Source organism: Bombus vosnesenskii, unplaced genomic scaffold (genome assembly GCF_011952255.1).
Source record: "Bombus vosnesenskii isolate JDL3184/JDL3185 unplaced genomic scaffold, Bvos_JDL3184-5_v1.1 scf7180000013266, whole genome shotgun sequence".
NCBI lineage: Eukaryota > Metazoa > Arthropoda > Insecta > Hymenoptera > Apidae > Bombus > Bombus vosnesenskii.
This window is the reverse complement of record NW_022882926.1, coordinates 6,893,966-6,920,419: the sequence shown is the minus strand read 5'-3', so window position 1 is coordinate 6,920,419 and position 26,454 is coordinate 6,893,966. Positions and strand designations below refer to the sequence as shown.

The following is a 26,454-nucleotide window of genomic DNA, read 5'->3' as shown; positions in this document are numbered from 1 at the left end:
AGCTTCTCTGCGATTTCCGCGTGTACACGGCATGAGTCAAAGACGAGCCGAGAGATTTCATCTAGCTTTGCCAATTGTTTTGTAGGTTTTGTTTTAACACGTACAGGGAACGATCTAGGATTTAACAGTGAAATTTCGTAGGCGTGCTGTACGAAAATAATCGAGCAGAAAAATATTACGTAAGGCGGAACGATCTATTTGTCCGGAAACTTTTGTATACGCTCCGTCCAGACAGATTGGTGCTGGCCGAGAGGAGAAACGCGGTCGACAGGCGCGACGGGATATTCGAAACCAGCTGATTGGGCTTCCTGTTACAAATAGACGCGATATATGTACAACGCAGTTTATTTCAATAATTTGGCCGTTAAAATGCTGATCGAAGGGAAGCAGTAGACAGACACCGTCTCGCGTCTGTCGACGAGCCGAACTCGGAATTCTGTCGAGCGAACGACAGAGCGAGAGGGCTGCGTTCGCATAAGCGGAATAACGATCCCGCTCGGTCTTGGCACTAGGCCGCGACCACGGCCCCCGAATCGTTCTTCATCCGTGACGAAATAAAACGCGCCTGCTCATCCTCACCCGGCGAAAGTCTCCTCGCTTGCTTGACACAGTTTCGCGTCGCCTCCCCTCTCGTTCTTTAAGCACCTTGTGCTTTTTCTTTTTGCCGTTTTCCTCTACCAATGTGGCTCGTTTGCGGCTTCCTATCCCATCAGAATTATTCGTTACAAAAGGATGCTATGTTTCGGGATACCAATATTTGAAAGAGCTAATTTAGGAGCAAGTTTTCGATATCAAAGGGTACAGATTTTTCTCGGTTAATTAATAAATAATAAATATGACAAAGAATTGTTTGAACAGGGATATTTTTATACGTTGACGTGTTTGCACATCAAGAATCGTAAGAACATCTTGAAATGTCATTTTTACATCGAAGTAAAAAATAAAACTTGACGAACCAGGGGACGTTCGTCCGATGGAGCAGAAATAAAACAGAAATCACGGCAAGCATGAATAATCATTCAAGGAGCAGTGTAATTGATGCTCCTGTAAATTAAGCGAAAGCAGCGGAGAAAATTAAATTACGAAGATTGATACGTCAAACGGGGCAATGGGTTATAAACCGCTCCGAATTTGAATTAGGGTGCCCGCTGGTAATTGCGTACAGTGCGCACACACCAGACCGGGAGCAATAATTAAATTATAATTAAAGAATTAATTTTTTTGCCGGTTGTCTGGACCGCTTTGTAATCGATGTACCCGCGCGGGGCTTGCAATGGTAAGAACCTCTTAATTAAGCATTAACTCACATGGGTTGCGCGGAACGAGTTCCTCCAAACCGACTCGCGCGATCTTTCGCAATGCGGCAAATAAAAATCTTCTCGTTTCATTTGCGTTCGTGCTAAGCCGTTCGCGCGAAGCTTGTAATCGACATAAAATTCTCGGGCATCGTTAAGATTTACTCTGCAACATGCGAAAGAAAGAAAATAACCTTAACTGCGTTTGAATTACTACGTGCGCTTCCTACTCCCGATGATAATTACAAGTATTAGGTTGTGCGAAGAATCGAGAATATATTAAAATCAGAAAATCAGCGAATATATACTTATCACGTTTTCCTCGCAGGTCTGTCATGTTCGTACGAGATATTTCCCAAGCGGACCTCTTTTCAACGATCTACCGATCTGCACTTGCCTCGTGAAAAATTCACAAGCACTCTCAGCCACTCTACTTCCCATTCACAGACCCACTCGTATCCCCATTCGCGCCTAGCTTCTCGTCACTCGCTCCTACTCGATCAATCGTCGCTTTCTAACCGTTATAAAGCGATTCGCGGTATCGCAATTTTAAAAGCTCAACGAAAATCGCGAGAACGATCGTACGATCGATACACGCTATGACGTAACTGAAGGGAAGGATAGTTTTGGCCGACGAAAGCCACGCAAGATTTGCCGACGAATTCGCGAAAGCCGCTCGTTAGCGCGATTATTACCAGCCACGGCTGATTCACCGTGACGAACTTCCCTGGATCCTCCTCGTGGATCGAACAATGAGGAGCGAGAAGAGGGAAACGAGGAACGGAGCATGAGATATGCCGGTAATAAGCCGGGCGGGGTTCATTAAGCGTATTGTTGCATCGCAGGCAAACTCCGTTCATCTTGTGGCCGGATCGCCGTCTCCTCTTTTCCGTCCACGCGAACGATCACCTCCTTTGACCGGTCTCGCCCCACGCGGATCGCTCGAAAGGAAGCCGCGGACAACCGAGCGTTTATTTATCCACGCTCGTCCCGACACGATGAAAGGACCTGCGGAAATTTTCAACGTGTTGCCTCGATCACGCTTTTGATCATTTTTCGGACAGCTCGGTTTGGCTACATATAGAGGGGCTTATTGTGAGGTGGAAGGCCACGATTGTGGCTAGATTTTAAGGGTATTGTGGAGGATATTGGGATTGGAATGGAATTTGGCTTTGGTACGAGAATGCCTTTGTGGGGAAAAGCGTACTTTTAATTCGTTTCAAAAGATTCCATTAAGCCAAAAGTATCAGGTCGGAAATACTTTGGTCGAAAATAAAGATCGAGATGAGTGACTGGCTTTTTAATAGCTTCGATAGAGGTATTATTAGCGAATTACCAGATAGAATTGCAACAAGAACAATTCGCTGATTCACGCGACCCAATTAGTCAATGAATTCGTAGGTTCGCGAGTGCAATCGATGAATCGACGTTTATCCGTAGCCAATCGTTCGAGGAAATTTATTTCCACCTAGCGAACTGGATAAAGAAAAAGAAACGATTAGCGCGGTCGTATCGCGATCTACGAAGTGGATAAGCCAAGCGTTTCGGTGCTAATTACCGCAAATATATCGTAAAATATATACCGTTTCCGGTAAATCCATTTTCATTATCTGTGACTTATCGAAACTTCTACAAATTCCAATTTAATATCCCATTAACTCCGACATGCGATTTCTATTCGAAGCTATCGAACATTCTTACTTACAACGAAAGAAAATTCCTTTACGTGGTCAAAGTTTTCCAACTTGTCAAAGAACCAGCAACTAGTCCAATTAAATTACAAATTCAAGTAAAACCTTGTAAATACGATTTAAATCCGAAAGCCAGTACCGCGACATTTAAATTTACGGCATATTTATTGTCGCTTAAAGATCGATAAGGAAATTTCTTGCCGCGCGTATCCTGAACTTGTTTCTCCTAATAGCAACACCAAGTACCTTGTATCTCCTAATCGCCAGCAAGACCGTACGAGAATTTTCCGAAGGTGTGCAGTAATTTTAACCTGGGCGGTTTGACTCGGCGAACAGGGACGCGAGACGTACACGTAGAGCTGGCTGGCTCGTTTGTCACGCGCGTATAATCCCAACAATGGCCTCGTGGCGTAAACAAAATCGTGGGAGGTAACGACAAGCGGTCCGCTACGCCCAAAGCAAATAACAGAAATAAACGACCTCCCGTTATAATTGTCGCGACAATACGTCCTATCGAGTACAGTTTCTTTGTCTCCGCGAGGAACGCGGACACCAGTGAAAATCGAGCAAAACTGCGCGTTATGAACCACCCAGGATCCTGCGAGAACCGGTATCCAATGGAACCGCATTTTTCCTAAACACGTCAGAACGTCGGAGAATTCCTGCTTCGATTTTCACTGGAATTTCTACTTATGTTGGTTGCGTTACCGCCATGTTGATTTACAATATTGCTACGTACAAAGAACGTTGTTACGCTTTAATTGTTATAGGCTACTTGTAAAGTTGCTATCGTACTAAGTTGGCAAGTATTATTCCCGATATCGACTGTTTCAATCATTCTCTCTTTCTTCTTAATTGATTGTTTTAAGTAATTCATTCGTCATCTACGAGATTTTTTCACACTGCGGATCAAACTTTTCCATCTTTTCATTTTTCGCGTCCAAACACGGATCACGTGACGCATACGTAATTCGAAAGAAGCTCGTCAGTCCCCGGAAGATTTTGGAAGACACAGAACCAAGACTGTCATCGAGATACGCGATCGGTTGGATATTCAATTACTTGGAAGGAAGAGTAAGTAGTTGCTGGACTTGAATGAACGGGCCAGGCTCGTCGGGTTCGTTTAATAATTATGTCAATCGTGTCTAACGGAAGAGAAAACGAGAAAAAGGTAAGAAGATAATGACCGGCGAAAGGGAGGAGATAAGGGTACGCTAGCCGAACAAGTAATTAATATTCCAGCGGTGGGCTAATGGCGCGCATGTAGCGATATTATGCCGGTTGATTGAGCTCTCTCGAAAATTCGCTGACTCCTCGCTGCTCATTATTTCAAGCAAGCCTCGTAATACACCGCCGCTCCTCTTTCTCCGCTGAAGAATTAAACGGTGATCCTCCATCCTCACTCTCTCTCTCTCTCTCTCTCTTTCTTCCTCTCTTGCCATTCGCTTCCCCCTTTTCGCTTCTCATTTCCCCCACTTTTGGTTGCTCTTTGTTCCGCCGTCGTGTTTCAGATCAAAACAGCTTCTTTGGTTTTATTCGTTCGATGAGCAGCGAGAGTTGATTACGCAGGCGTAAACGCGTCGAAAGCTTAAAAGGCGAAATTAGAACCGAGATCCTGCTATCATCTTGCGCTCGAGGCGATTTCGTCGAGGTCTTGAATCGATCGAGCAGGCTTTTAATCTCGGCCCGGCAATACTTATCGAAATATTCCGTATAACAGGAACAAGTGCTCTATCTTCGAGCGGCACGGACGAAACGATAGCGATAAAAATAAGAAGATAACGGGTTAGTCAGTTCAAAAACACCTGGAATCGGCGGATCCAACTTTATTTAGGAACCAGATTCACCGAGCAAACTGGTTCCGTTGGTTGTCGTGATACAGTCGTCATTGCAAAAGGCTTGGGACGAAGCATTAGAATGATATTTCGCGCCAGAAAATAGGCTGTGTATTAATACCGTCCTTATTAAACCGTGTTCGCCAGTTTGATCCGTAACGTTCAGGCGTGGCCAGAGCTTAATAAGCTCAAGTTCTGCCAACAACCGTCCGCTAGTGATTAAACGAACGCTGTCCTGGAACGATCTCGACGTATTTATACGTCTTTCACGAAGACGACCGCGCGGAACTGATAAGTAAAGTGCACATCGTTCGAAAACAGCTTCACGCTCATCGACCACACTCTGTCATAATTCTTCTTAATTTCAACCGACTTGGCTACGACATAGAAGACGGACAGACAGCGAGACAGACAAGGCAGCCGACTTTTTCACGAGTTCCTCATCGAGGCGCAAAGTTAATTATAGCAAACGGGCAAACGATTTTAGATGGACAATTAGAACGGTCGCGAGGAGGTATTCCGCCCGAATTTTGGCGAAGCGCGTTCGCGGGCTTTGCGACGAGCAAAGCTTAAAAGCTGTACGCCATACCGGGTGTTAGGAATGTACCAGCGACAACATGCCACGGATGTTTGGTAGTGCAAACCCCGTTTGGGGATTGGTTGCATAACGCTCGACGGAAACTCGAATAGAAAGGAAGAGAGAAGATTTGTGCCAGCACTAGACGCGTCGCGTCAACAATTTCGCTTTCCTTGGATCGTTGCGCGGAACTCACGCATGCGAATCGCTCCGGCGAAGTGACTCATTCGTGGCAAACAGAATCTAGCATCTACGTTCCTACGAAGCTATTTTTTTTCTTTTTTTTTTTTTTCTCTTTAGTAGAAGTAATACTCACAGTAAGATGAAAAGCAAATTCCTCGTGTTTACAAAGTTACGAAGAGGAAATCATTATTTAGAAGAAGTAACATCTTCCCGATGTGAAAAAGAAATCTTTCGCGCTTACAGAGATAGTTCTTCCTAATTTCGAAAATGTTATTCTCAGTTTCCATCATTGTCATGAAAAACCACAAACTACGAAAACACGAAATTCACATCACCTGACAAAACGCTTCAAACGCGAACGTTTGATCAAGAACAAATAGACTCGAAAATAAATCGTCTCTTTTTCTTTTTTTTTTTTTTTAATGGAGAATAGAGCCGCTCGAAAATAACCGTCGTTGTTGACATCGTGGAGAATTGGGTCGACGGATTCTCCTAGAAGCACGTACCCAGGAAATCGATGCGCCAGAAAACTCGTTTCCACGTATACCCTTGTTCACTGGTCCTTGTTCTTAAGGTTAGACACGGAAGCCCTTCCGTCCACGTGGCCACTTTCAAACGAGATGACGTTCGTGCGGTTGTCAGCGAGCTCTGTGCTCGTAACGCGCACCGAAATAGAAAGTGTCGCTCGGATTTAGGACCGCTAGTTACCGGTTAATAGCTGCTGGATAGTATTCACGTGTAAACTTTCTTCTCGTAACACGAAAATAAAGATGAAAAATAAGTCAAGCAGGTCTCTAGAATATAACTCTTAACACGATTCTCTATTGACGTTAAGAGGGAAATGTGGTACGTTTTATCGACTGCCATTCGCCACTGTCCTGTCGGTCACGAGCAACGACAGGGAAAATTATTCTTAAAGGAAACACGTTTGCTAAGAGACACAAAGTTGGATGCACGAAGGGTAGGCTGGCGATATACTGATTTTACGCTACGGTATAACTCCGTTTATATGAACTTGTCGGAGAACAATTATGACTTTTCGTTCCTACAATAGAAGTTTCGATCGCAAAAGTTTATTTAATCGGACCCTACTTAAAACTTCGTTCAAATAAATGGAGATCGCCTAAACTGAGTTCCACCGTATTTACGGCAGCGTGACGACGCTGCGAAAACTATTCTCTCGCGTGCCATTGAAACTTTCGTCATGCTCTCTTCGGTTCTGGCTTAAAGCAACGTTAAAATATAATCGAATGTCACGGGGAACAGCAGTAATAGAGCGGAATTGAAAAAGCGGGAACAAGAATTTCTCCCCATTTCCTGTATTTTTCTTCGTTACTTTTTAAGATCGTGAGTTTAAAAGTTCACTGCTTGTTGCGAAAAGTCAGTGCATCTAAAATAGAACGCGAGAGAAATAACGATCCAGCTGACGCTTAAACGAAGAATAAGAACGGTGATTAGAAACATCGAAGCGACGCGGCGACATTTCTCAATCGACCCTGATTATTTTCTTTCTCCGTTCGGGAGAACGCGATGGAATTAACATTCCTAGCGTAACGATTATAGGGTCGCGGTTTTTCTCTATTCTACGCTCAAGGATCTTCGGCAAGATCGCGTCAATTTTCAAGAAATTCCTCCCTCGGACGGCTTGCGGTTTTCTGATGCGCCCGGTATGCCAACCGCATCCAAGGATAAGCCTTTCGAATAATTCGCCATTGGCTCGGTTAGTTTTCACGCTCTTCGAACGATTCGGAATACGAGAAACGAAACTTCGTAATAGAACAAAAATATTTTGAAACTTTAACTACGGTTAATTCGAGCGCCTCACTCTCAACCTCTTAACCGTGACACTTCTTAATCAAAAGCTCCTATAACTCTAGAATTAAAAGGTAATAAACACAAGTTAATTGTATTTAAGGTAATATTAGTCCTTGTAAAAACAGGATATCTAAATGAGGTCTTATAAATAAGGAAATTATTATGCTCGAGAGATGTGAAATCAGAGCGACGAGATGACTCGTCTCTGCCGGTTAACAGGTTAAATAAAGGAAGTCATATTCTCGAAAATCATTTAATACCGCGATTATCCATTTACTTTAAAGTCCTCTCATCTTATTAGCTATTATTGCTCATTTTCATACCATGTTCTGATTAATCGACCAATTTATCGCTGCTTACGGTCTATCGATCGCAACTTAAGCGTACGAAGTTCGCTTACCTGAAACAAAAAGAAGAAAAAGTAGTTAAGTATATGGGCCAATCAGTTTGAAATGGGATCGCGATCGTACAGGAAAGAGGGCATAAAACTCACGGCTACGGAATTTCGAGCAGAGGGGCGCGAGCGCGGTATCCTTGAAGCACGGATATTACGCGGACATTGCATAAGCATTGTTATTTATCTTGGTGAGGATCGCCAGAATGTTCACGTTAAAATAATAACGCGATGCCTGCCAATGTCCCCAAGAACGGGACTGGCTGACGAAAATCGACTTGTTACTCCGATTATATTGCTTGTACCAACGTTTAACGCTGGCGAACGCGCGATTTATTGACCCTTGGATTTGTCTCGCCTTGGAAACGTTGTTAATAATATCGGTCTCGAACTGTAGATACCGCTCGAAAAATTCAGAAGATAAATGGCTAGATCTTTGCGAGTGTCAAGCAATTATCGACGATACCAATATCAGAGTAGAAAAGAAAAATTGTTTTTTTTTTTATCGATGAAATGTCGTGCTCGAGTCAAAGATGGACAAACAACGAGATTAAATAAACGCGTTCGATTATTCAACGTCGATATACTTAATGAAATTATTTAAAGAAAGTTTCCAAGTCTAGAATTTATCGCGTAACGACAACCGCGTAAAATGGTCTTGGACGCTGTATTCGAATGTCGAAGAACCTCTGTTATCCGAGCTGGAGGCTCGTAACAATTTCGCGGAAGTAGAAGCATCAGCAACGGCAGCCAGCAACCGTGTTTCGCGGCCGTTTGGACGCGCTATATAACGAATCTATTCTCATTTCACTTTGCTTCGCATAAGTTATGCTACCTAGGCTACTTTCGGATCGGTCGTTTCGCAATTACCCGGCAGATTCCGGTTCACGTGACTGCGGGATTTAGCAAGCCGGGACAGTGTTTCAACGTACAACCGAAATTATGAGAACAAGATTGTACTCCTTTCTCATTTTCTACTCATCCATTAGCCAATAAAATTTGGCTGTGTGTACCCAGGAATTCGAAACTCTTCAAGCTTCGTAATAATTCGCTTACGCCGTATTAATCACTCCGTCTTCCTTCTATTCACACCTTCTTTTATTTCAAACATCGAATCATCCTCCTACGAAACACGTCAATATCGCCAATCTGAGATCACTTTATTACCATTAAGTCGATTCCTGTAAAGCTAACGGAATTTGAATTCAAACGTTAAATCTCTTGCCGATAAATATCTCATCTTCGTTCGTCGATATAAAATGATCGCGCACACCTGACCTACAACCCAATCAGCTGAAACCTGCCCACCTGAATCCGTTAATACTTCTCGGCGTAATTCGGTTCGAGCAAACTACGAAGCATCGAAACCAGTCGCCGTAATCGAACGTCAAATCTTGGAGCGTGGTCGCCGTTACGGAGATCATTACCGGCGCTGTACGCCGGCTCGTCTCGCAATTATCGGGGCTGGCACGCAGCGCTACTGATAATCGCCACTATTAGACAGCAAGAAATACTCGCGATAAGTGGTTTCCAGATAAAATCGCGCTTGTGCGCGCGCGACCGTCTACTCGTTACCGACATTTTTATCGACAGCCTGGGCTGCATCTTAATCGCACGCCTCCCTGTTTATTGATATATTATTATATGTTAGACACCTGTTTGTGGAACTTCTTATTTCACGCTTACCGTGCTGGAAAATCGGGTTATCGACGTTAATTGCCGGCGATTGAATTTAACGTTACAGCAATAGGACGATCGGATGGTCGATGTAGTCTTGGAAAGGAGGTGTCGACACGATCGGTATCGCGTTAAACGTGTAATCTATCTGATATAGTCGGGCGATGTGGCAACATATACCGAAGATCTGCTTCATAAATAAACTTTGTTGCTTCGTGCACCGCATCTCGAAAATGAAAGTAAGTTTTGAGAAACGAGTAAAGCGTGGCAAGAGTACCTGGCATGTTCACAAAGCAGCGACAGGAATTTTGAAACATTTTCGACGGTTCTCGAAAGAATTCCAACAATTTCTTTCATGGACGATCCTTGCATCTCGCATTGGCGCGAACATGTACCGCTTATGCAATTCGTCTCGTTTTTCGAACCGAGTAAAATGTGGCCGCGTGTTAAGAACATTTACGTGTCTATGTATTTTAGAAACACCTGTACGATTCCATCTGGCACAGAGAAAGAAGAAATCAGCAACTAAATCCGAACTAAATCACCCTATACTCGAGCTCGATTAGGTCACCTGGGCTATTCACTGCTTTGTCGTTCTCCAAACTACATTTTCCTCCGAGATGGATCTATCAAGCGTGTCCCTGTTTAGAAAGAAAGCCTGTACCAATTTCCACCGGAAGACGTCACCATGCAGAGAGCTGGTAAATTCACGTATCAACTCTGGCCATCCCGACTCTAGCTACGCAAACAGTTAGCGATAGTATCATCAGTTATCGCATCCCGAACCGGAAAACAGAGAGACAGAAAGTTCGGGAATCCTTCCAAGCTTTCCACACGGTGGCATCGGTAATTCGGATTAGGTCTGACCGCGTTGCTGACCGGCCGTTGCTAGATAGACGGCGAACCTCTCCTCGGAAGGGGTGCTGAAGAGGGAAACGGACCGGCTAGGAAGATGGAGGGGGCAAGACGTAAGAAGTCAAGACGCAAATAGAACTCCCAAGTTAGCCTAACGGGCTTGCCAGAGGCGGATTGAGAAAGGAGGAGAGAAAGGGGAGGGTTGGAGCAAGCACATGCTTACCAACCGTCTACTTCTTCGTTCGACCGTACCTTTCATCCTCTTTCCCTCTGCGAATCCTCCCGACACCCTTTAACGTTCGTCCGTGCCTGTTTCTAGCTTCTCCAGCGTTCTAACCGTCGTCGTCGCTCGACGTTTCACTCGGATCGATAAAACGAGGCGATCGTTGGTCTTTTGCTTTTAGGAAAGACGCTGGAAGATGACGCCAGTAGGGGAACGATCAGTACGCGGAACGTAGCTACTCGTTTTCGAGTGAACCATAGGTGGATCGCGCGTTTCCTGTTATAGCAGACGCGTTTACTTATCTTGTAGCCGAGTTACAGGGTACAGTGAATTTGTTGAGCAGATTTGGCGAGATCTAGCGTAGAATAGCTCGGTTCTACGATCGTACAGCGCTGTAAAATGTCCGGATGTTAGTTTGCGTGACGATCTTCTTCTCTGCTTTCTGGAGGTTGTTAAGCTACGAGACAAAAATCTTAAGCGTGTTTATAAAGCACACGTTGATTCGTCGAATCTCTTCGCATATTTTTAGGAACTTTCAGGTCAACGTCACGGATTCGAGTATCGTCGCAGTGGAATTAAAACAACAAAAACTTGGCAATAACGACACCTGTCCCGAATTCCTGGACCTCGGAAATCAGGAATCAGTGAAAAAGATGGATCGGCGGAATAGTAGAAGAAGGGAACGAGTAGCCGACGAATCAGCAAACGAGGGCGTGAAAGCAGGCTTTCCTCTGGTGCTTTCCTTAATTCAATATTTGCTCTTCCGCCGGGCAGCCAAGGGGAAGAAGCAAGACGGGCAACTGCAAGTTCGTGGCGTCTGTTATGGTGGATCTGGTCGGTCGACGACAGCTTTATGAAATCAGCGCCACAAGAGGTTGCCGAGTTTTTTCTACAGACCCTCGAACGAGAGAAAGTCGACAGGGGGAGCGAGGAAAATTATTGATTCAACGAAACTTTTCTCGCGTTGCTCCCTTAAATTTAATCTCGATTATGGCAAGCGAGGAATTAACAACAAAGAAACGTTCTTCTGCCGTAACTTTGAAAATATAACCAAAATACCGATCTTTCGACCAAATTACACCGCATACCCAAATACTACGAACGATAGTGTACATTATCTTCTAACTCATTCGCCCACGTAACAAATCTTCTAAGACGCTTACCCCGCTGATTAACATACCTAAGTCAGCTTCGAAATCTCTAGTTTCTGTGATCTCTCGTAGATTTTGAAGTCAATTGGCCTCATCTCCTACAGCATCGCTACTGCGTACCCTCGAGCTAATGTTCGCGAAGGTATTCGAATCGCTGGTAATCCTGAAACGTGATCTCATCTTCGCAAGCGAACTCGTGGAATTCGTTGGAGGAGTACGTTAGCGCGTAAGCCTGTTTCCATGCAAAAGGAAAATCAGGGAAGATGGGAAAAAAGATGCTCGCGCAAACATTTCGCAGTCTCGCGGGGATGTGTAGACGAAGAGACCACTAGGTTACTCGCGATCTTTGCATCTGCACTTTAATATATTTTTATATCGCCGCAGCCAACCACGTCGACTCGTTGACACCAGCATTTCCCTTTCACGTGGCGATCAGATCGCGAACAAATTCGTGAATAACCCTAATCTCGCCTCTTAACGAGTATTCTAAGGTTCATACAATTGCGTTTATAGAAATACCGCTGTCTCAATTAACGTTTGTCATATCTTTCGATACACAAATTAGACGATTTTGTCATTGGTCGAATGACAGTACTATCTACCTTTATTCTTATATAACCTTCCTCTATTTTTATACCATAGAAGTATATCTGTCGTTCCTGGTTGTTTCTTCTTATCATTTATAGGACAAACGCGAAGCTATATAGCAACAATTAAAACTTGAAGCGAGGAAACACGCGAGATGAAGTCTCGTTGGCACATGCGCATATAAACACCGATTTACCCGATTTACCCGAGGTGTTCGCTTTCATCCAGGACATTTTGCCACGATATGTTTCCCGGCAGTCTATGTCGTTGTGTTCCTTTTTCCAGCGCAACTCGTCCTCACCCGTGGCTCGTTTTCCATCGTCGGTCGCGATTACGGATTTTTTATACGGGAAAACAACGTAATAGAGTGGCAAGCGAGTCGAAACGCGTCGTTTCCCGTGACAGGAGAATTTCACACCCACGCAAACCGCGTTATTCGTGGCGATAATTTTCGACTGGGTGTTCCGTTCGGGCTACCGGGCCAACTTTCTCGTTAGCGTTCTTTACTGGATCCGACCGTCGGTGATTACGCGAAATTGCCGCGGAGCAAGGGGCTAGTGATTAATAGGAAACGTCACAGGGCGGCTCACCCCGACGAATTATGGAAGGCAGGTGCCGCGAAAGAAACGGAACACTCCCGATTCGACGATTTCTTTATTCGCCGATATACGCGTCGCTGAAAAGTTACGGCTGCGAGGGAACATCCCCTGGAATCTGCTCGAATCGTTTTCACGAAAAAAAAACTGAGGATTCGCAGAGTCGTTGGAGGGGCGCTTAATGAACCCAAGCATCGAAGACGACGTTTTTATTATATGATCGATGCTACGGCCGTTTGGAATTAGTGCCACCAAGTATAACCAGTTCGAGGGAGGGACTATCGTTGCCTCTTCCGAGAAACTGCTTTTTAACGCTTTCCTGTCCCGATTATATTCGGACTTGGATACAGAGAAGAAACATATGCAACGAATAAGTAGCTGAAATTATCGAGTTGATCTGCGATCGAACTTTTATTGGAATACGTTGATCCAAAGTAAACTTAGGCGATCGCGTCATTTCGCTCGATAAGCGGCGGAAATCGTGGCGAGACTATTCTCCGGTTCTGTAACTGCCGCGAATTTCCCGGGCGGGAAAAGTAGCCGGATCGCGTGGTACCAACATCGATAGACAGTAGGACAGACTGGCCGAACGCACGACCCGCTTATCGTGAGTCATTCTAGAAAATGTGGAGTGCTGCCAGCCGACAAGAGGGCGGATGAGGTCGGTTGGCACTTCGACCCTCGTAGTAATACATCATTCGGCTCTGGTTTCTAGTTTTAATATCTATTCCGCGTTTCACTGACGTTTACTCCTTGGTTCGTCGTTCGCTTATATTTAGCGATCAATCTCTGCCTACAATGAGACCACGCTTAACCGATTCGTCAAAATTAATCTCCATCGCCACGCATCGAAAATAACGTCTAAAATATTTTTCCGCGCAAATAGAATTAATATCCCGACGATTTTAACCGCTTGCTGAAACTTAGCGCTTCTTATTTTAAACGGGAGACCGTGACGCGACGCTTTCTCAGCGTTCTCGCGATAAAACACAGCGGAAGAAAACATTGAAAAAAATAAATTAAACGTTTACAACAGTTTGAAATTGCAAGAGACGATCTTTTTATATTCGTTCGTGTTTTCGTCGACTTTCTCTTTGCTGTTTTTGTCAATTTCACGCGTCCACGTCATCGAATACGTGCGATCCAGTGACATTTCGTGATCGTCGCCCAGTTAGGCGAAGTTCTTCTTGCACGGCGTAGCAGGCACGTTCCCCGGAAACGAGCGACTACGAGTCCTCGACAGAAACGCTTCGCAGTTTCTTCTTACGTAAACCACGGTATGTTCGTAAAGCTATCCGCCTTGTTTTTACTTGCGCTCGAGAATGGCGGGAAACGCAGGATGCGGCGAGCGTCACGTTGGAAAACATAAAGTCACGAATTTATGTCGGCACGCGTATATATAGCGGACGGCGTACGATTTGGTCGATCTATTTCAAAAGCCTTTCTTACGCGGTGGAAATATCTCTTCTGTGTATCTTATTACCTCTTTTGTTCTCTCTCTCTCTCTCTCTGTTTTCCTCTTCCTTGACATTTTCCTTTTTCTCTTTATCGCGAACGCGTTGTTCCTTTATTAGAGAGTTTTGTTAGAACGTTGAAAGTATACGAATGGACTCTTGTTGTTGTCTTGGGTGCAACGCCGAAGACAGATTAGATACGCGGCAAAGGGTGACAAGGTGGCTAGATTGCCTTGACTACATATACGATTCCCATTCACCACTACTATTTACCAGATCCTGAATCTCTATGCAGCTGCTCGTAAATCTAGATTGCACATACCACCGATTAAAATATCGCGGTGAAATATATCACTCGCATGAAGAAAAGTAATCTGGATCTACCACGCAGATATTTACTTCTTCTATCACTATCGCTCTATTTGTCAAACGTCGAACGGTACAATAAAATCAATTTGACGGGACGCTGAAATCGCATTACAGAGAGCAGAAGCTTTCTTGTCTCGAAACGAGCGTCGATTTCTGTTTTCACCGAGTGCAAGGCTGAATTACGAGCGCAAAATTGAATTCGCCAAGGGCCAGCGATAAGGGGAGCGGCTGTGGTGATCGATAAAACGAGGGACGAGCAGCGTGGCGCTGTTTCGTAACGGCGAATTTTTTTGCAAAGTCCCGTCAAGATAATGTCTTAACTGGCCACTGCCCGAGTCGTTTGCACATCGATCTGAAACGAGTTTAAGTAGCCAGTAAAGTCGTTTACACCTTCCACCAAAAAGCCGTCTGTCTGGAGGGCCCACAGTGATTACGGGGCACCACCTCTTTCTATAAACGCAACATTTACATACGGGAAGACCGATCGCCTCTCTCTTTTTTCCCGCCTCGCCTCATCCGATAAAACGCACGCGGATGAAGCTGGCTTCACAATATGCCCTTCGAAACAAGGGAAGAAACACCAGGAATGGCGCCTAAGTTGGTTAACGATTGTCGAAGATGGATTTCATTCGCGTTCTTTTACTTTGCGCGCAAAAATAGCTCGTTAAAGATGGAGGAACATCGTTGGAGCTCTATGTTCATGTAAATATGTACTCGTAGTTCTTACGTAAAAATAGAAGAACAGAGTCTAATATCGTTCAAGAATGTCTAGAGCGTAAAGTACGATTAAATTTTCGTCGTCGAACGATCGCTGTACCCTGATCGAACGAATCAAACACGATACGTTCGACCATTGCTCGGTAATTTGACAATGTGAAGCGAGCTTAAAGCAATAACCGCGATTGCCAACAGCAGTGGATAGCCAGTGATCGATAAAAACGCAGACGGTCGAGTTAGCCGAGAAGAGGCAAATATTAATTTCCCGGAGAGCCGTTTCTGGAGACGCTGTGCCAGTGATTGCAGATAAACGGTCGAGTGCATGGATTCGTTAAAATTCACAGGCAAGATTACACGTCCTCGGAGAAAATGACTGGCAGGCAAGAAGAAACGTTGAAAGAAACGATTACGGCGTCGTCTCGGTACTACCTAACAGTTCTTCTTCCCTTGTAGCCGGAGTCGTACACGCTTTCACGCAGTTAGTATCCGAGCTGGTTCCCGCGCTCCAGCGTCGCGGTAACGCTCGATAATGCGCTTTATCGCCGGCAGACCGAGTCGCACCGGTCGATCCATTGGAAAAAACGCAATTGTAAACGTCAGCTGCATCGATGATCGCGATCGTTAACTTTATGGCCGCCGTGGCCCCGGAACGAAAGCGTGCTGAATTCTCGATGGACACTGCCACTGCCTGATGCGGATTGATCAGTCGTCGTTCTTCGGGATTTGTATCGTTCATCGTCGAATGCTCGAATTACTTTTAAACAAATATCTTATCGCGTATTTGCAACGACTAAGGATTATGAGAATCGACTAGGTTTCCTTCGTGCGATATATACTTGATGAAGCGATTAATAAAAGGAGCGACGAGTAAAAACAGAAAGGACAAAGAGGCATCGATCATTCGACGAGCTCGTTAGAAGCTGGCTGTTGACCGTGTTGTGCATACGGCCACGCGAATATACGTGGATATTATAGGTTCTCGCACGTCCATACACGCCGATCGAATATCTTCGTGGCAAGAAACGAATCTTCAACGTCTTAACTGCGCGGCCTGGAACAGGTTTAGGGGGCGAACGCGGGCCGTTCGAGTTTGCACCTTCCAAGAAAAAATCCGACCGAAATGATCGCTATATAACCACGCAATAGGCCACTAACGACACTGTCGACCATCGACCGATATCGAACGCTTAACGGAATTCTTTCGCAGAGAAACAGTTATCGTAAATAATGCCCGCCTTGATAACAGCGACCGATCGGCCGTGGCAAGTGCGTCACTCACGGTTCAGTAAATTGATTGTTATCGAATATCGACACCGATACCGCTAACGAAATATCGTCGAAAAAGCAGAAACGATAACACCACCTTGGATAACGAGACCCTTTCAATTCGCTACACTTTATCTCTGCGACAGAAAGCAATGGAAAGAAATACTTCCAGTCGATTTAATAGTTTATTAATTCGTAAGGCGATGCTGGATAATCAGCGTAACCCATACCTGAATATACTTGACAGGTCTGGCGCTGAAAATTATACCGTTTGACGAGCCACGTAAACAACTATTCGCGCACGAGATACATAGACTTAATATAGACTCGATGTTTCGCGTGCAGATGAGTCTCCTTGATGTACGACGTGGATCTTTCAAACCTCTGGTCCTCCTTTACTTCCCATCCGGTTTACGGTGTATGTTGCACAGTGAACGATCGGAACCGGAACGTGACGCCAGTTAATTTCTCAAAGAGGAAGATCAAACAGGTATCGCTGATCGTAAACGTTCGAGCGAATCGTTCCTGTAGTTCGAACGAAGACCCGTTAAAGTTGGTTGCTTGATATCTTCTAGAGTCATCTCTAGCATAGTACGATCGAATAAATAGTTAAAAGAAAGAAAACGAACAGAAGAAAAGAAAATGAACGTCAGAGGAATTGGAGAGCGTGATTTAGAGCGCGAGCAGAAGGCATATGCGTCGGGTGACGAAAGAGAGGCGGTACCAGGCGACGTTTAAAGGCAAAAAAGGGGCAGAAAGGTTCGTTGGAGCGCTTTACATAGCGTTTGCCAACGTCTGGCCATGCCGGGAATGGCAGAGGGGAACCGTTCTGCCTTTATACCGTCTAATACTATGGACGGAAATATCCGTAATGCAAGGACAGGCCTCGCTAGTCGAGCCGCAGATTTTCGAGGGCTCCTGGGTCCGACCGATAGCCTAATGCAGATTTCAGCCAAGCTTGGAGCAACGACTCGCGATTATCCTCGCAAAGCTGCGAATAAATCTGCGCACGTGTTTCGTGCAAGTTGAAACTCGTGTTTCTCGCGAGGTTGAATCTTCAGAGCGCAAGAGAGTTTATTTCGTGCGTGCTTCTGCGATAGATCTTTAACCAGAGAATGATTTCAGAAATCCTAAGAGAAGAGCGAAGATGTAAGATCGAGCGTATTATTGTTTGGATGCGCTTGATACTTGGAAATTGAATCGACGTAAGAAGCTTTACTCTTTGATATTTATTATGTTGAAGCTTTTCTTAAATACTCAACGAGATAGAGAACTGAAAAATAGAAGATGGAACGAATAGAAGGTATTTATAGAAAACTCTACATCAATGAAACTCTCGACCTTTCACATACAAACCTACACGTTCAAATTCATGATTCAATTACTTACCGTGCTTCGTTCTTCAAATTTTCTGCATTTATCCCCAAGAAAGTAGAGAACTAAAATTTACCTCAAGAACGTACCGGCGGGTAAATTTAAACGCGTTTTTTCTCTCGTATTCAACGTCGCTCTTGAACTTGAGCGGATCGTTATCCAACGAATTTCGAATAATCGTAGGCGAGGACATGGTGTCGGAAATATCTCGACAGTCAGTCGATCACGGTATCGTCGTCGCGTGCACGGTATTTTGCCGAGAAAACCGACTTTACTGCATCACACGCGGCATCGCGTGGGTGAAATGTCGAACGGTCGCGTTTCCTTCCTCACGATTACCGAAACCCCGTGACGTCCGACCACGCTGCAAATGCATCGAGTCTGTTTACCGACTTTGCCAACTCATAGCACGCTACTATATGTCATGGCAGAAACGATGAATTAATTCTATTCTAGGACAGAGAACGTCGTTTATTGGTGCACTGCAATACGCGTAACCGCTTGAGAATGTTGGATGCCGTTGCAAGGCCGAGTGTAAGGAAAGAAGGCAGCTTGAAATACTTCCTAGGATAGCGTTGGTTGAAACGCGTCCTCCACTTTGACTTATTTCGCCCGCTTTATTATCGTACCACGAAAACTATAACTAAGAATAGAATTATCGTGGGCTAAGAAATGATTTACAAATAATAATAGCGATTCAAAGAGAAATTGTTAAACATACGAACAAGTATAAAAATAAAGTCTCTCTGAATATTCGAAAGTTCGAACGCTTCGATCCTTTAGACAAAAGCAGATTTTAATAGTTTGCTGATGTTAACACCTGCGGAGGTGGCGATCGTAGAAATTCCTTCACAGGTATTTGAAAGACACGGTAACTTAAGATTCACGCTACGGCGTTTATTTTTGCTGAAAGACTGTATAAATATGTGAAAATTAATTTTACTAAAATTAATACAAAATATAATATATGGACATATTTACAATAAATATATAAAATATTTTATAATTGTAATATCAAAAAAGAGGGGAGGTATACGCTTGGTCTACCATATATTTAAGTTCCAGTTTTCTAGGGATAGTATAAGTTGTACATTTAAAGTTTAAACTGAGAATCGTAAGAGTGCTAGAGAAGAGAGAAAGAGAGAGAGTGTGTAAGTAAGAGTGTATGCCTTGGTGACGTCAAAGTTAAATGAGTAAAGGAGTGGGAGAAGGGTGCGAGGGTTAAGGGTCAGCATTTTTTGACCTGAAAAGACAGAAGTTGTGAGCCGAGTGTTAGAATAAGACGTACGAAGATATTGCAATCAGTTTTTGCATTGGGTATTGCTTGTTAAAATAAAACTAAACTTCACTTCAAATAGAACATCCTTTCTTGTCCTTACTCTAGACTATTTAGATACTACATAATAAGTATATATAAAGTATATATTAAGTAATTACCAATTGAGATATAAAAAACAAACTTAAAGATGTTTAGAATTAGATTGTACATGTGTCTGTCAGATCAATCGCGACCTCCGCAGGGTTAATTAAGGAAGACTTGAACATATGCGTTGCGACGGGAACTAAAATATTCGTTTATCGTTATCTTGGACCGGAAGATAAATAAACGGGGACTATTTTTAAAAAAGTATTGATTTATGAGTGTCGTATATCTTTTGCAAACCTGACACTACGGTGTCGTACCGTTCACCTGTGATGATTCTAGCAATCCATCATTTCCAACCAATTTATTCGTTAGAAAATGACTACACGCCAAGTTCTATATATAATACTACGAACCAAAGGATGAAGAAATTTCGATGTCTAACAACACGATATCGAAATTCATTAAGAAAACCGAAAGCTTCATTTAACAAACAGTCAAAGTATCAATGAAAGCAATGTCTGTTAACTTGGTGTGTGTTGTAAAATCGCACGAATATTACGATTCAAGAAGGATCGTCGGTCGATCCTCGCACAATGACGAAGAATAAGGGAGATGGGCCAAGGAAAACTGTTATCCATTGGACGTGCAATACGCTCGTATTCCATCCGATTAAACGCCGTTATACGCCGTGATTCTGACAAATTCGGAACATTAAGCTGTCACCGTTCGTAATTTTAGTAGCGAACGATGTCTCGGTGTCAGCGTGCGCCGAATCTCGCCGATTGCAAAGACTAGAGCCGAGAGACTCGTAACATTGAAGAGCAGTGCACAGTTTACATTTTCTGACTGATTAATAATACGCCGTCTGTGCGTGAAATTGAATAAGCGGCTACGCATTAATCACGCGTCTACGATTGAATTACCACTGGTTCCGAAACAATTTACCGTTTTTCGCGAGATCTCGAGCGAAACGAATGCTCATAGGTGGACCAATCTGGACATTCTGATTAAAAAAAAACACGTCCAATTGCGACACTAATTATTTTCTTCTCTTCTAATATCGATGAAAACTGCCAGATAACCGAGAAATTTCTGCGTTTGTAATATTTAAAGAACCAATTAGAATCTTCGAATATCCGCATGTTTATCTGGCTTGTAGAAGTCTAGCAAAGGAAGGGTGAGAGACACGCGAATGTGTCGTAAAAATGGGATGACAGTGACGAAGAGAATTACAGCGCCAGCAACAATCGCAACTCACAGTAGAGGAGCGCGGTTCGTGTTTCGCGGAACGGTCGTCGAGACGCGTTTGCTGACATTTACAGGCGCATCTATACTATAAATTGCACGCAAAATCGCGATCATTCGTGGCCCTCTGGTTCATAATTATGTCTAGCGAACGCGTTACGCTCGCGTAATAAATGATACCAAATTCTCGTATTTTCGTCCGCTAACACGTATGCCACCGGTTTATTTCTGTCCACACTGCCAGACGAGACAACGGGTTATCAATTCGACGATCCTCACCTGATTCCGTCTACGTTCCTTTGCTTTAACTTCTCTACGATTCTTGGGTCCCTATCCAATTGTAAATAGCTATTATTACAAACTTAAACGAGAACAAGACTGGCAATACAGAAACTCGGACACTTTATCATTTTTATTTGTTTTTATCGTGTCAAAGATTTTCTGTCAAATAAATTTACTTCGATTTGTCCAAAGACAGAACGTGGTAAAAAAATGTTGAATCAGAACGAAAGAACCGCCACGGAGATTGGCTTATTAAACCTGAAAAGTGCTTTTATTTCGATTTAAGTGCATCGTGCGTTTCAATTGGGATAGAAGTGGATGTATAATAATTAAAGAGTTCGCTACGTATCGTCGGTAGTAGCGCCCGTCCATTAGAAGAGTTTTCGAAATCGCGGGATTTGCGGCAACAGAGTCGTCGGCAGCCAACTCCGGCTCCCCTCCCGGCACATGCAGGCTTTTAATGGGTTCAAATACATATTACCAGCGGGACAAATCGCGCCCGTTATTCCCAAGGTTGCGGATAAATCCGGCGAACCAGTTAGCAGAGCAAACGTAAATATCAGCGTTGAAACGGGTCGTTCTGCGACGCGACAATTTACGCTCTTCTGATGGGCAGAAATAGCCGATTCCGATTCGTTCCAGTTCATCGTGGGCTTTTAGTCATTGAGATTCCTCGATCAATGAGATCCAGTTCTCCAAGATGCTCTCAAATCCTTTAAACGCACATCTAAACATTCTACGTTAAATCCTATTTTCCCTTTCCTTTGGTAATTAAAAAATAACCTACAAAAGGATATAATTTTAGTCGTTGGAACCTTTTTCTTGAAGTATGGCAAATCGATGACAGATAAAAAGAGTCGAGATAATAGTAAAACGTTGCAAGTGCTACGATTCAATGGATGAAGGTACTCTAAGCGTGATCGCAGTTCAATTTGATACATAAAGAAGTTATAGAGCCATTAAAGCGAGTACCTCGACTGGTACGAATCGCAAAGACGGCTGTCATCGCGGCAATAATATCCGAGTGTGCGAGTAGCTTCCAATTTTCTCAGAGACTGAGATACTGAGACGTTATGGCTCGATAAACTCGCCCATTTCCACGCAATATCGAGCTGTCGTTCTAGCTATCGCCTATGACACAGTTAGTATCTTCGATTCGTAGTGCTTATACCCTTGTACAGTGCTATATTGGTACTACAACTTCTTTCGATCTACCTTTCTAAAGTTGTATGTTCTGCAATTCGATCTAAATAGCCGGCAGAAGTTTCTTCGATTCATCGATACGATATCCCTGACAAATAATTTCGAGAGTGGCGACACGCTTCGACGTTGCCCGCTTAAATATAAATAAACGCGCGTTTAACGATCAAATTGGCCAAAAGTGTTTCTCGAAGAGGCGAAACGATCGACAACGCGTCCGAAAGGCAGCCAATTTTATCTATCAGCATTGACGCTCGTGCACGAAAGTGTAACAGGAAATGTACAATGGAAATGCTTTTGGCAAGTTGCGAAAGATGTGCAGGGTGTTCATGCGATCTCGTAAGCTCCGAAATTCGACGATTATTTCGCAACGTTGCTCTAACATTGTGACATTGTGACATTTCCTGATCGACGACTGCCATTATCGACCGTTCGACACGACTGATGTCCAATTGCCTGCTGTCTCCGATGGGATACAGTACCGCGAAGAAAACTCGCAAATTACCGGCCAGAGTCAACAAGTTCCTTCTAATTTCTAATCGATGTTCCCGGATTATTGAACTTGTTCTTCGCTTTAATGAGAATTAAAGATATCCAAGAAAAACAATTCAAATCAACGTAACGTGTTCAACCGGTACAACGTGTAATCCGATATTTGCAGAACACAAAAATTAAAACGAGCTGTTCCATAAATCGAAAATAAACGTGACATCATCCTCTTATGATAAATTAACTTACGGAAATAAGTCATTTATTTATTGAAATTCGAATATTAATTCCATGTGTGTTTATCTAGTGAAATTGAAGAATTGACAATCGGTCGAATAAACGAATGCACAAAAGAGAGAAGAAAAGGAAAAATGAGAAGAAATAGTAGGTTCGAAATCCAACGAATTTGGGAATCATGGACGATCGTGGTTCATTAATCCCCGGTGACAGGCACAAAGCTGTTTACCCGAACAAGCACGGTGGTGGCAGTCGAGCGAACTGGAGCAACGCGACGATCGATTCTCCAAAATGGCGTGCGAAAAAGGAAGCGACGAGAATGGTATTTCGTTTGGGTACCATCCAGGTCATGCTCCGAGCCGGCGATGCAGATGAGGGTGGAGAGGCAGAGAAGAGGAAGAAGAAGACCAAGAAGATGACCAAGACGAAGACGAGGAAGAAGAGGTAGAAGACAGCGAGAAGCAGAGAGAAGCGGTTGACAGAAGGAACAGAATTAAAGAGGCTGGACTACTCTCGTGTTGGGCTCATTAAGGGCTACAACGGCAAAGAGGAGTCGCTTCCTAGACACGAAGCCAAGTCTGTGCCAGACGTCGTCATATCTTGACCGATCGTCGTTTTTCATTTGCTGTTCCCTTGTTCCAGCCGCGTTCTCTAATCTGTGTTATTAAGCGCGTGTTGTGTCATCCGATCTTACGTTCTCCGACTGAATTACTATAGTCCCTTGGTCTACGTCTACGTGAAACGCGGTATCACGTAGCGAATCGAGTATTTTCTAGCTGTATATCGATTCGCGAAATGTTATCGAACCCTATCGAGAATGTTACGCGTGGCGTCTACGAACCAATAGAACTGATACCTTTTTAATAAATCTAGAATTTATTATTTTAGAATTCGTCAGATCGAACAATTGTATCATACAGATGTCACTATTTTCAGAATGAAATCAATAAGATTCGCGTCCTCTAAATTACAGACAAAACTTGTAAATCTTTAATCTGCCAGAGAATTCTTAGGGAACTTTGATTTATGCGCCACACTAACTGCCTACAGTTCATTGTACAGCGGCAACATCTGCGCGCACACGATGGGCCGATGAATCAATGCCGGTTACAGCGATGCAGCAACGCGAACAGCCGGCCGCTGTATAATCCGCGCGATCTAATTTCGTGAACTATCCAACTCACTGACTCACTTGGCACGTCTCGGCCTGCATATTCTTTCGTCCGCGCTGTCGTTTTCACGGAAGATGCCTGATCTCGAGACACGAAGGAAGGTCAGACGATTCGGATCACTCGTCAAAACGATTAACACGTTTATTTCGCCACGAAGAAATCTCCGCTTCGAATTCCCTCTTTATTCGCGGAATTCTTCTTTCCGAGGAATGAATCAACGCTAGTTAGGTGGAGTTATAATCGGTAATGTTTATTCTTCGGTCGGGCGAGTTTAGAGTTTAGAATCTCGGACGCGATCGTCTGGCGCTAAACTAGTAGGTCACATATACATCTATCTTTCGCTATTCGAAATCTTTTATGCTGCACTTTTAAATCACTTTTACGACTGACAGTAAGACTCGTTCTATAGCACGTTTCTACGTTCGTCTATTTCATCTGGTTTCAAGGTCAGACAGCCATAAAAACGCGAAGAAAAAGAAAACTGTTTAGCAAAATCTCTCGAACAAATACTTTTCAACAATCGAAGAATCCTCGTATTTCCAAGTTATCGCTGTCTCGTAGATTATTTCGTTTGATTTACGATTTCCTCGACTATGATACAAAACGAAGGAAAGGAAGAAAGAAAGAAAGAAAGAAGAAAAAGAGGAGGGAGAGAAGAAAAACAAGAATTTCAATGTCACGTTGATAAACTCGGTAGAACGTACCGATTCTCCGGAACTCGATTCGCTTTTATCTGTGGGAAGGACCAGGTGCAAGGTCTCCGACCAAGGAGGTGGCTGCAGGAAGAGAAGCAACGCTGGGTTCGGTTCAGTGGTATCGTAAATGAAACGGAGACTTCGGGGACGAGGTGGATATACACCGTTGGCAATCCGTTTATTTTTACAGCAATGCCAGGGTGAACGCTCCGCGGAATGTTTAGCTTCGGCACACATCTCGCGCCCGTATGCAGGCGTGCGCGCGCGAACACCCAACCAATCTGCTTGCTTCGCACGATTATCCACGATCACCTCAAACTTTATGATATGATGACAATCGAAAGTGCAAGGTCATTTGTATCAAACGAAATTAATATCGTTTATCATCGTAACGACTATAATCGTATAAGGTAGGATCCTTTACGATAGCAGATGGGTCTTTGTTCAAAGGGCGTTCAAAGGGTTGCTGTCTTTGTTCAAAGGACGTAAGTTTGTTCGTGAGATAATACAATTTGATCGATACTTTTTGGGAAATGGTATATATCGTCTTGTTACAAATTTCTTGTCACGCGAGTTTCGTTTTCAAGTAACTCGAGTTTGGCTCAGGGTTCCAAGTTCTCACGTTGATCGATACGTATTATCGTATATATACGTATCGATACGTATTAGCACGACCCTCTCGATCGAAGACTTACAGCTGCGAATAATCTAGCTGTTTAATCAAAAGACGTGCCTACGCTTCCTTTTATTATGGTTCCATTCATTCTGCTCGGAAACTCCAAACACCAAAAGAGCAGTAAATCCCAGCAGAAATCTACTGACCCAAATAATGCGTAGAGCAGAATTCCGATCAAATAAACGGTGCTCCCACTCGTATCGAGCGTTTCTTAACTGATTACTACCCAGATCTGTACACCAACTTCGTTGTTTCGCGCCCATCGATACGACAATCGTACAACTTGTGATTGGAAAATTTAACGAACACCGAGAGAGCCAACGACGAGGCGCCCGAACGTGTACGAAGAAACTTTCCCGCTGCCATAAATTTCATCGACGGTGACAACGGCGATCCGATGGGCGGTAAGGAGAAGAAAGAGATGGGAGCGGAGGTGCGATGAAAGAACGGGAGAAAGAGAGACCTGGTCGCTTCACTATATTTACGCGTAAGCGAGGCTAACTCGGTTGAGGTTGTCGGTCCATTAGCGATGTTTTGCGCGAGTAAAGTGCGTGCGAGCACAGCTGTTACCACGTAAACCACGCGTATGGCTGCCAAGAGCAACAGGAGATCGGTCGCCTGTGGCCGCGACATACAGGGTGGGGGATGGTTACACAAAGAGGAAAGAAAGCAATTGAAAGAAAGGAGGCGAGAAACGGGAAGGGAAAAGATGGCGAGATTATCTTCGATCTCGTTCGATAAAGGCGGCCATCGTCGCGTCCGCCTCGCACTACCGCACCACCTGTCTCCATCGTCAACGACTCTCTTTTCCTCCAGCCTCTCTCGCTGCTCTGAGCCCTGTCTACCGCCACGATAGCTTGATCGAAGAGGCGGATCAATTTATGGGCGGATTGTTTGAAAACGATCGCTGATCCGCTTCTGCGCCACTGAACGCGACGCGACGTCGATACACATTTATTTTATTTTCGTTAGTTTTTTTTTTTCGTTAGTTATTTTTCCGACGATGCGTCTCTCTCGAATGAGCCGGAAGAA

The 26,454-nt window shown here is 44.0% G+C and overlaps 1 long non-coding RNA gene across 2 annotated transcripts in view; it reads right to left on the bottom strand.

The window, feature by feature from the left end:
* The window catches only part of LOC117243629, a 69,412-nt gene that overhangs the window by 5,501 nt on the left and 37,457 nt on the right, over positions 1 to 26,454 (bottom strand). The window contains exon 4 of one of the 2 annotated variants that reach the window (XR_004495482.1): positions 7,636 to 7,796. The exons of the other annotated variant lie outside the window; for it this stretch is intronic. This is a non-coding gene — a long non-coding RNA (uncharacterized LOC117243629). Of the gene's footprint in view, positions 1 to 7,635; positions 7,797 to 26,454 lie in introns of those variants that run through there. 2 annotated transcript variants of the gene reach the window in all.